Below are 11,214 nucleotides of genomic sequence, written 5' to 3'. Positions count from 1 at the left end.
CATCATCATCATCATCATCATCATCATCATCATCATCATCATCATCATCATCATCATCATCATCATCATCATCGTCATAGTCGTCGTCATCGTCTTAGTAATAATAATAATAATAATAATAATAATAATAATAATAATAATGATAATAATAATAATAATAATAATAATAATAATAATAATATAATAATAATAATAATAATAATAATAATAATAGTAATAATAATAATAATAATAATAATAATAATATAATAATAATAATAATAATAATAATAATAATAATAAAAATAATAATAATAATAATAATCCTTTCCTTAAAAAATATAGCCTTGTGGAGAACATTGTGCTTATTTGAGTCAATATCTAAAAAAATTGTACGGCGCACAACTCTACTGAAAGATTTGAAAATTAGAAATATATTTTTGACAGATAGATAAACAGATAACTTGATTTCCTTTTATAATTCAAAGTCAGTTTGAAAGTTCGTTAAGTCAAACAGATATCATTAAAAATTTACCGAAGACACTAACACTCTCAAAATCAACCAATTTCTACACTGTAAAAAGTTGTCAGTTTTGCGTTTTTAAGCAAATCGTTGCATTCGAAATAGTGTATTCACTTAATTACTTGAAGTGAAACCTGGATTACGACCAAAATAATCGTGCCTCAGAGGATAAATCATCTGTTTTATTTATCATTTAGACGTCTACCTAGAAAATGCTTTAAAAATTGTGCATACATCTGTACCTTCGGCCCAATTACATTTTCAAAACGAGCTCCCCATGGAAATTGTATATGCAGACGACATTGACGTTATTGGCCTCAAACAAGTCAGTGTAAAAGACACCCAAGAAGCTTTACAAAAACAACAACTGTACGTTAATACTGACAAAACAAACAGATGTAACATTACTGCCAAGGAAGAAACATGGATGAAGAGCGACCACAAAATAAGGATCATAAATAGGAGACAAGGAAGACGTAGAAAGAAGGAAAGTTTATTGACGGTTGCACTAAATAAATTATTACATAATATGTATGTGGATTTGAAAAGATAAAATAAAAATAAAGACTAAATCTAATTATACACAACCCTTGTAAAATCCGTGCTTATATACAACAAATGGGCACTGACTGGAACTGAAGAGCAAAGATTAGACAGATTCCATAGAAAACCACTGAAAAGTGTCCTGAATATACGATACCCCACAAAATAAGCAATAAAACAGTGTATGAGTAATGGAATGAAAGACCCTTATTTATTCAAATCCTGGAGGCTTTTTGGGCATATACTCAAAAGAGATGAAAATATACCAGCTAATAAAGCCATGAATACTTTTTTCTTCCCATCTGGACACAAGAAATATCAAGGTAAACCACCCACGTCAATTCACACTGTCCTGAATAGAGATCTAAAACGCCTTCAAAATAACAAAGAATTAAAATCAAAGGAAGACCTTATGAAATTAGTATCCAGAGCAAAATACCGTGAACTGTGGAAGGAAATGACACATGATTAGAGAGGCAGTCGAGGCGTCTCGATCGGATGATTAGGAAGCGAAAGTCCTTAAGTCAAGTCAGTCATAAGTTGACTTGGTTGAAAGCACTAAATCGAAAGTTCTGCCTATTATCGAGATAAACAAGCATAATGTCAATGCTCAATGTTGTTCTGTCAAAATTATAAAAACAACTGTTCGACAAAGATATGTTATTTGTTTAATTTCCTGAAGATGAATTTTTTTTAAAGTAGTCCTTCAGAAACATTAGACCCAAGGAGCCGGCGTTTATCCCGGTTTTTATGGCGTAAAACGAACAATAGCAATGGCTTGCTACCTTAAGGACAGGACTAGTCTATCGTAAGGTACTTTCCGCCAGATCTGACAAACCCAGATACCCAATCATTGCTGGGCGGTAGGAAAAAAATCTTGAATGCACCCAGAATTCGATTTCGGTCCCTTTGTGTGTGAAGAGCGAGTGCCCTACCAACTTAGTTATCGGGTTCCCTGAAAGCCGTAGAAATTGGGTGGTTAATACAAGAAGGAACGATTTGATGAAAAAGACTGCGTCAGCTGTACTAGAAAATTTCATTTAATGATGTTTTATACGCACATAATTTCAAAGACTCTCAATACTCCACCGAAAAACGAAATGGACTAACTAGAACTATATTTGATCAGTGGCGTGGGGCCATTGGATCCTATGGTGCCAGGCACCGTACCAATCTTTTAAAAATCATTAACAGCATAATTTAATTAAAAATAAAACTGAGAAATTTTAACTCCACTGTCTTTCGCCAACTCGCCAACAACATACTGCCTTTTTAGTCTCCACTATTCAAGATTCCGAATCACGCACTGCGCCGACTCGTGTGTTGGTGACATCACTGCGCGAAGTAGTGACTAAATCAAACACCGTGGTGCAAAGCAATCCAAGCTCCAGTTAATGCTCTATCCATTAGTATCGCTACAGCTGATTGAGCGAGAAACTGGGTCGAATTATATTATCTTCAAATAGCGGAAAACCCCTCGACTTGTGCCAGGATCTGAGAGCTCCACCGTTGGACGGGGGGATGCGCCAAATTAGGGTAACTTCGGCCATCCAAAATATTACATTAACTGTCAAAAACACTGATTATTGTCAAGTTTATTTGTAAGCAGCAAAGACAACATAAAACTTAAAAATATGACATATCAACCCCCCCCCCCCCAACTCTTTTTCACGATTATTGAATAAAGTAATTCTTTGCAACGCAGCATTGTTGACGAATTTACCAACATTTTTCTTGCTTGTAGTGCCGAGTTGATGGTTACATGTGTATGAGTGTTTATTTGTGTGTGTGTGTGTCTGTGTGTGTGTTTGTTTGTGTGTGTGTATTTGTGTGAGTCAGAGAAAGAAAGCGAAGATTGTCAACAGTTATACTTTGGTGTGTTTTTAGATTTTTTAAGTACTTAAGTGGAGTGATTTTTTCTTTGTGATGCTTTAAGATCTGAATCTACCTTTTATTTGTGCAATCATTAATCGTAGTCCACTAATTTCCATTATTTGAGATATACTTTGAAGTTTTGTTTTGTTAAACAATGAATTGCAATGAATCAAGTTGACTCTTTACTTCACCGACCGTTTGGGAGATTGACACTAGATGACAAATTATAAATAAAAAGACTAGTTCCTCACCAACCAACTGATTTTGAATTAACACAGGTGTGGAAATCTCGAAAACGCTCTTTTTCAGTGACATGGTCTGACAGGCATGAATGGCTCACAATTAGTTTAGAAAAAAAAAGACGTTTCTTTTGTTTTTATTGTCTACTTTTTACAGATACAACAAACACTGACAAATCATGGACATCTATAGGCTATAGTGACCTTAACCACTTCCATCGTAATTCTTAACCTCCTGAACGTTGTTTTAGCACCCTTAAAAGAGTGAAAAATTTCTTGCGAAATTCAATGAAACACAGAGCTGTTAAATTCGTTAATGATTCTGTCAATTCACAAAGCTGAAATAGATGCCATTCCAAATTTCAATAACACATTATAAAAAGATTTGCAGAGATGAAACATCGCCGTGCAGATTTTCTTTACAAGTACTAAAAGTAAGTAATTTCTGTCATAGGCTTTTTTTTTCTCTTTTGATTTACATTTATCACATATTGATTGCATTATCGACCAAAACCAATCCTTTAAATGGTGGACAAAGAATAATTACAAAGACCTTTTCATACGGGACTTGTATCTCAGTGTTGAGGCTTGATGTTTTCATGAATTATTTGTTTTTGTGAGTTTTGTCTACTCGTAGAAACCATCGACCCTCCCCCCACCCTTCCAAAAAAGAGAGTTTTTAACATGTGCTCTCTCCTCTTAACCGTGTTCACTGTTTTAGAATTTTTTTCTTCTTCTAATCATGGCACCACCATACGCTGTCAATACGCCACGCCGCTGTATTTGATTTATCGAATAAAACCAGGCCAAGTTTTGTAATTATGGAGGTAGTAGGTGTTTTCAAAGCCCATTTTAAAATTTTACTTCAGTGATTCTCTGTGAAAGCCAAACACTAGAGAACTACTTCATCATTAGCTATCGGTCTTAATGTATTGTAACAATCTAAAAGTGCGGGATGCAATTGTTGTCAAACTGTTGATTTTGCTGTCAATTTGTTAATCATACATACATGAATTAAACCTGAAAAATAAAACGCAACAACAAAATATACAAAGAAAGAAAAAGTGAGCAAAAGTTACAGTTTATTGACTTTTTATTATAAGTACAAGATCAGCAACAACAGCAGATGTTCTCTACTTCTGAGAAAAAAAGTAACATTATATTATAGTATAATCTTATATCCTTCATACAGAATTATTTTTTTTATTGATTGAAAATGAAACTTTATTTGAATATATGATTAAATTATATAAATATTTGCTTTTTATTTTTATTTTATCTTTGAAATTGCCGATAAGCTCAGGCTTACTCTAAAACGTTTATCTCTCTCTCTCTCTCTCTCTCTCTCTCTCTCTCTCTCTCTCTCTCTCTCTCTCTCTCTCTCTCTCTCTCTCTCTGATGGCTCACTTGTACCTCTTCAAGGATCAGATTTCATTCGGTTCTCAATTTTTCTTCTTTCTTTTCTTTCTTCTTTCCTCTGTTACACAGGTCAGAATTTTACAACACAAGGATGTCCTTATTTTATAATGAGGTGTCTTTTCTTTGAGGGGCGGCGATCACCATCAAATGAGTGATAACGGATTCTACAATAAACATTTGTCAAAAAGATTAATACAATTAAAGTCGTAATTACAATGACTGTATTAATTGCGTGAATCTCATTTTTAAGGTAAGACTTCTCTTTCCCCTGTTTTCATCTCCCCTTTTCTCTTGTTTACTTGTGCTGTTTCAAAGATCTTCATCGCAAAATATGTGTGTAGTAGTCCCCCAATAACCTCACCCATTTATATAGAGCAATATCCACTAAACGTGCTCAAGACGCTTTACGATGGGCCCTCAGCCAGTAGCAACATTTATAATACGTACGATGAGTCATGGCGCGTCTTAGGTGATATCACACTTTTTTACGACAGATAACACGCTGTTAACGACCTTGTACACATTTTACAGCTGAGTACAGTGCGGTGAGATAATGTGAGTAGACAGCCTTTTCCAAAGACTCAACTATGCGCCTCTCAGAGCGGGATTTGAGCCCAGGACCTTCCAATCCGAAGGCGAGTGTCATGTCATTAGACCATACGATTGGTTTTGTTTGCCTTGGCCGAATTAGAGATTAATAGATTCGACTTAAAAATAATGACGTGATCAAACTATCATTATATGAATTGTTTTTTAAACGCCTACTTTTGTTTTCAAATACGAATAAGAACTTCCTAAAAATTTATGACTATAATGAGAAAATAATGACTTCCTTCACAAATACAAATGGTATAATAAATGATGATGATGCGACTTTGCAAAAAGAAAGAAAAAAAAACAGGCCCAAAACTAATTGACTGTGAAACGTTTTAAAATATATTTTGATGGCTAACATGCTCCTCTTTTATGATCAGATTATATAAGGTGATATCAATTTTGTCTCATTTTAACACAGGTCAACATATTACGCCATGAGACAACATTTTTACACTAGAGAGCGTCTTTCCTTCATGTGCATCCTGATGGATTTCTTTGAGGAACGGCATCATTATCTTAAAGACAGCATTTTACAAATCCCTTTTGGTCAAAGGACTGGATTTATTGATTAGATTTCATGTTTTCAAGTAAGATTTCCATATTTTTTTTTCCTTAGTTCCATCTCAACTCCTCCCCTTCCCCCCCCCCTCTCTCTCTCTCTCTCTCTCTCTCTCTCTCTCTCTCTCTCTCTCTCTCTCTCTCTCTCTTTCTCTCTCTCATTCTTTCTCTATTTCGCTCTCTCCCCAATCTCTCTATCTCTCTGTCTCCCTCCCTCTCTCTCTTCGCCCTCCCCCTCTCTGTCTCTCCCTCTCCTCCCCCTCTCTCCCCCATCTCTCTCTCACTCTCTCACACACACAACACACACACACACACACACACACATTTTCTTTCTCTCTCTGTAAAGATGCTGGTTGCATTGTGAGTTGACGTGGAAAGGAGGAAGAAAAGAATCATTTGACCTTACATTTTTCAGTTAAACAAATCCCTAACGATTTGAAAATGACCCCCCCCCCCCTTTTTTTTTTTTTTTTTAAACCATAGATGACAATTATGTTATATTTGTTAGGAATCATTTTGTCATTTTGATTGTGACCATCTTCCCTTTTTTTTTACTGGTGATGCACTATCCTAATCCGCCGTGTTACAAGGAGAAATAAACTCTCTCTCTCTCTCTCTCTCTCTCTCTCTCTCTCTCTCTCTCTCTCTCTCTCTCTCTGTGTGTGTGTGTGTGTGTGTTTGTTTGTGAGTGTGTATTGGCAGTGACAAATGGCAGTGGGTGATATAGGACCTGTTATCGAGTCCCGTTATCTTGGTATGTTCTCCAGATAGCTTGTGTTTACAACATAATTTTATAAAAAAGGAAAGGCAGGTTTGTTTGTTTTTTTTAATTCTCTTGGAATCGATTTCTAAGGGGTTAGCGTAGCTCAGAGGTGCGGTCTTTTCTTCGCACATGAAAGGTACCGAGTTCGAATACCTGTGCGCTGTGTTGCCATTGACACTGGCTTTAAAAAACTATAAGATAAGTGGAGATCGTCGAAAGTACTCATTTTTGTGAGTAAAGACTTTTAAAAAATGAATCTGTCGGCTCGGAGTTGAGACTCGCAATGAGAATGAACATGGACAAGAGACTCCAAAATCGAAAGGTTTGCGTCAAAGAACAACCAAAAAATATTTTTTATTATTTTTTAAATTAGAAACTATTGTGGAGACAAAAGTTAACATTGCAATTGACTGAAATAATCTGATTAATCAGAACACACTTTCTCTTTTGTGTAATTATTTGTTGTTTTGGTTCAATTTCTTTTGACTCTCGGTGTTGATTATCTCGATGAAACTGCCATTGTTCTAAAAAAAGAATTGACGGTCGACTATGGACATCATTGCAGTCTATAACAGTCGGCAGTCAATATCACGTGTATTACTAATTTCCAGTTAGGAAAATCTTTTGCGTTGTAAGTATGAAGCGTGTGTATCTTTCCTATCTTCCTGGGTGGGGTTGCTGACCTCCCATAGTGGGCAGGGAGGTACTTGCTGTGTCTTCTATCCCCCTGTATCTGTTTTCCAATTACTTTCTGTCTTTGTCTTGGAATGAGATTACTTAGTTTTGTCCTGACCATGGTCGGAGTCCTTTGCTAGGAGGGAAACAATCGAATGTATAGTTATAGTTTTGGGAGATGATATTTTTTCCTTGTAAATCATCTCTCAGATATGTATTGTTATTTTTGTTAATTTTTAACACTTGTAAACATTTGAGTGTATTCCTCTTAGTGGGATCTTGTGCTGGTGTCTGGGTGAGACTTTTAGGTGATCTCAAGCTACGTACTTTGATAGTGTGCTTTTGGAATCTACGTCTGTTTGCTATTTGAACCAATTCCCTTTTGTCTTACCTTTTCTTGGGTGCTTTACCTGTAATTCTATAACTTTTTACTATCCCATTTTCTTCCTTTTTACTGGCGCTGATATGACCTTAATGTGTTGCAAGCGCCGTAAAACCCTTAAAAACATAAACAAAACATTTCCTATCTTCATGTAGTAGAGATGTGATGTTACCCGCACAAAAGAGCCGAATTAGTCACCGTCTTTACAACGCCCAATTCTAGGCAAGTGACTTGCTAATCCGAGACTAGGAAGCGATCATAAAAACGGATTTTTTAGACACTTGCGTCGCTTGGGCTTAAGACTAGCTAGTCATTTACTACACTAGTAAATTACTAAATCTAGTCCTCGTTCATGAAAACGGGCCCAACGCTGGATGGGGTCCATTGATCTCCCATAGTGGGCAGGAGGTCACTTTCTGTGTCTTCAAACTCCTTATATCTGTTTTCCAAGTTGCTTTCTTTGTCTTGGACTGGAATTGCTTGGCTTTGTCCTGCCCTTTGCTTGGTTCCTTGGCTGAGAGGGAAACAGTCAAATGATTAGTACAAATTTTGGGAGAGGATTATTCCCCTTATAAACCATCCCTATGTTATATTTTGTTAGTGATGTTTTCTGTTTTGGATATATTCTGTAAACATTTAAGTGTATTGGTCTTAGTGGGAGCCTGTGCTGATGTGAAGATGAGACTTTTAGGTGATCTGAAGCTAAGAATGATATGCTCTTGAATATATATTTCCGTTCCATACTCGAACTAATCCCCTTCTGTCTTACTTTTTCATGTAATTCTATAAATTGTTGCCTACCCCATTTTCTTCCGATTTATCAGCGCTCATATGACCTAAATGTGTTACAAGTGCCTTAAATCCCCTAAAAAACAAGACTCATCATTCATTGCATTTGTTTCCTCCTCCTGTTGTAGGTCATCATCAAATCTTCTTTGTGGGTGATTTTACATTCAAGAAGTGATTATACACTTGAGACAGAAATGGAACTATGTCAAGAAACGAACAACTCTTCATCGGATGATTTTGGGAATACAGATCTTTCTTCAAAAGACGACCGTTCCTTTGAGGTCTTAACACAATCAACACTATTTAAAAAGGACACGAATTTAACTTTTGTCAGGTCGTAATCATGGTGAGAATTTGCCATCTTAACTCTGTTATAAATTTAAGGCTAGTTTTATTTCAATGTCAAAATTATATGTAATCTCTCTCTCTCTCTCTCTCTCTCTCTCTCTCTCTCTCTCTCTCTCTCTCTCTCTCTCTACCTCTCTCTCTCTCTCTCTGTGGCTCGCTCGTTGTGTGTTTGTGTGTGTGTGTGTGTGTGTGAGAGAGAGAGAGCAGAGAGAGAGAGAGAGAGAGAGAGAGAGAGAGAGAGAGAGAGAGAGAGAAATGACATGTCGTTTGATTTATTTCTATTAGGAATGTAAGTCACACCGTTTTTTGTTTTTTTTAATTTTTAGATATTATGATAATGTAAGCTGCACCACAATATACAAACTGTAGTCGAGAAAGCTCGCTTATTAATTCTAAACGTTTTACTGGTTATGTTTCTTGACTTAAATGATTTGATCATTAGTTTTATGGAATAAACCAGTAGCTAATTTAATTATTAATATGTAGTGCAGCTTACATACCACAAAACTAAATTTGTTTTTCTATTATGAAAATAGCATTTATGCAAATGCTATTAATGATAGACAATGGTAGTAATTATGATAAAAATCCTACTTAATGTGTCAAATGAAAAGAGGTATGTTAGGAAAACAATTTATAAAAAGACAAAAAAGTAGTCCTTTAGAGCTGTATGGCCACGTAGATGGAGATGGATAGGTTAGGTAATAGTTAGGTTAACAAAGAAAGAATTTAGGCGTTCCAAAAAAGGAAAGCTTACATTACCTGTTATATCTCTGTATATACCGAGTCCTTGTTGTCAAAATGATATCTTCTTAGAAATCACATTTCTATTGCGTCAACTTCTTAACTCTTCTTGTCTGTTGTTCCCATTTTACAACATTATCAAATCTTTTCAACATAGAATTCCAGCAATTTATTTTCTTCAAGCTCAAGCCCCCACCCCCCACCCCCCCCCCTCCCCCGTGTGGCATCTAGGGTCCCTCAACAATTAACCTACCGCAAGCTTACGTGTGCATCATCGTAATATGCGACTAAACGAACCATTCAGGTTAGGTGGCATCCAACAAAACTAAAAAACGCCATCATAACGAGGCATTTTGATCGTCTCTTCTCTTTGTGAAAGTGTAAAAAAAAGAATAGAAAAGGGAGCTGAGAATTTCAAAATACAGGAGCTGAAGTTTTTTTTTTAATGAGAAGATTCATAATAAAAAGGAGATGAGCTGTTAAAAAAGTAAGTTCCAATAAAGAGGAAACTTAGAAACTCATAAAAGCAGTGAGAGAAATTTTAAAAGGACGGAGCTGTTAAGTTCCTTTAAAAAAAAAAGAATTGAGGTGTTCAAATAATAAAGAAGCTGAAGAGATTGTTTTGTTTTTTTAAGGAGAAATGGAAAGTTATTTTTAAAGGAACAATGAGTTTGTTCAAATTGAAGGCACCGAAGATATTCAAAGAGAGAAGGAACTGAGCAATTCAAAAAATATAGAAGCTGAGAGGTTCAAAAAAGAAAACTTGAAAGCTCAAAGAAGCAGGGAAAAGAAGAAACTGAGAGGTTCTAGAAAAAGGAAAGACTTGAAATTTTCAAATAGATAATGTGCTGAGAAGTTATAAGAAAGAGCTGATAAGTTCCAAAATAAAAATGGAATGTACTGAGAAGTTCAAACGAGATAGAACTGAGAATTTCAAGGAAAAAATGAGAATAAAAGGAACTTAGTTCTAAAGAAAAAGAAAGAATTTAGAAGATCAGAAAAAAGAACAGGAAGTTCAAAATGAGGGGAACTGAAAACCTTGTTTTTTTAAAAGAATGAACCAGTAAGTCAGAAAAAGAAGTAACTGAGAAATTAGCTTCTTAGCCCTTGTTGCCTGTTCAAACAAATTCTACATTATAAAAGTTTTAACATACCACTGCAATAGTTTACTTACTTCAAACTTCTATTGCCCCCCGTGTGGTATCCGGGGTCCCTCAACTGAGAGGATACTAGAATTGACCCACCGTAAGCTCATGCGTGTCGTAAGAGGCGACTAAACGAGCCAATTAGGTTTGGTGGCATCCAACTAAAATCCACCATTTTCGTTGAGCATTTCGACGTTCCTTCTCTTTGTGAAAGAGTTTTAAAAAGGTCGAAAAAAGGGAGCTGAGTAGGGTGTTGATGATGTAAGCAATGGATGTGATGTGTGAAGTAATGCCTACCATTATTGGGCCCGTAATGGTAGGGATTGTAATGGCAGATTTCTTGGCAATGAAGGTGTTGCTGGTGGCAAGGGATGATAGGGATCTCGATGGTGGATCGACGGTAGAAGCAGTGGTGGAGTGGATGACAACGGTTGGTGGCGTGATGATGGGATGGAAATCGTGATGGTAGGTTTGTTGTGGCGAGGAGGGGATGCTGGGAAACGATTATGGTGAGGATGTTATGATGTTAACAATGGATGCGGTATATGATGCAGTAGTGGTACGGCCCATTGTGGTAGGTAATGTAATGGCAGAGTTCTTGATGATGAAGGTGTTGTTGGTGGCGAGGTGATGAT

At 36.1% G+C, this 11,214-nt stretch overlaps 1 long non-coding RNA gene across 1 annotated transcript in view; it reads left to right on the top strand.

Moving 5' to 3' along the window:
* Window positions 1–8,836, top strand: part of LOC144964271 (uncharacterized) — a 23,291-nt gene extending 14,455 nt beyond the window's left edge. The window contains exons 3-5 of the long non-coding RNA XR_013643795.1: window positions 4,648–4,828; window positions 5,594–5,762; window positions 8,471–8,836. This is a non-coding gene — a long non-coding RNA (uncharacterized LOC144964271). The remainder of the gene's footprint in view (window positions 1–4,647; window positions 4,829–5,593; window positions 5,763–8,470) is intronic.
* The last annotated feature ends 2,378 nt before the right edge of the window (window positions 8,837–11,214 follow it).

The sequence above is a fragment of the Berghia stephanieae genome, chromosome 1 (genome assembly GCF_034508935.2).
Source record: "Berghia stephanieae isolate SIO BIC M18660-M18661 chromosome 1, UCSD_Bste_1.3, whole genome shotgun sequence".
Lineage (NCBI taxonomy): Eukaryota > Metazoa > Mollusca > Gastropoda > Nudibranchia > Aeolidiidae > Berghia > Berghia stephanieae.
This window is presented reverse-complemented; position numbering and strand designations above follow the sequence as displayed.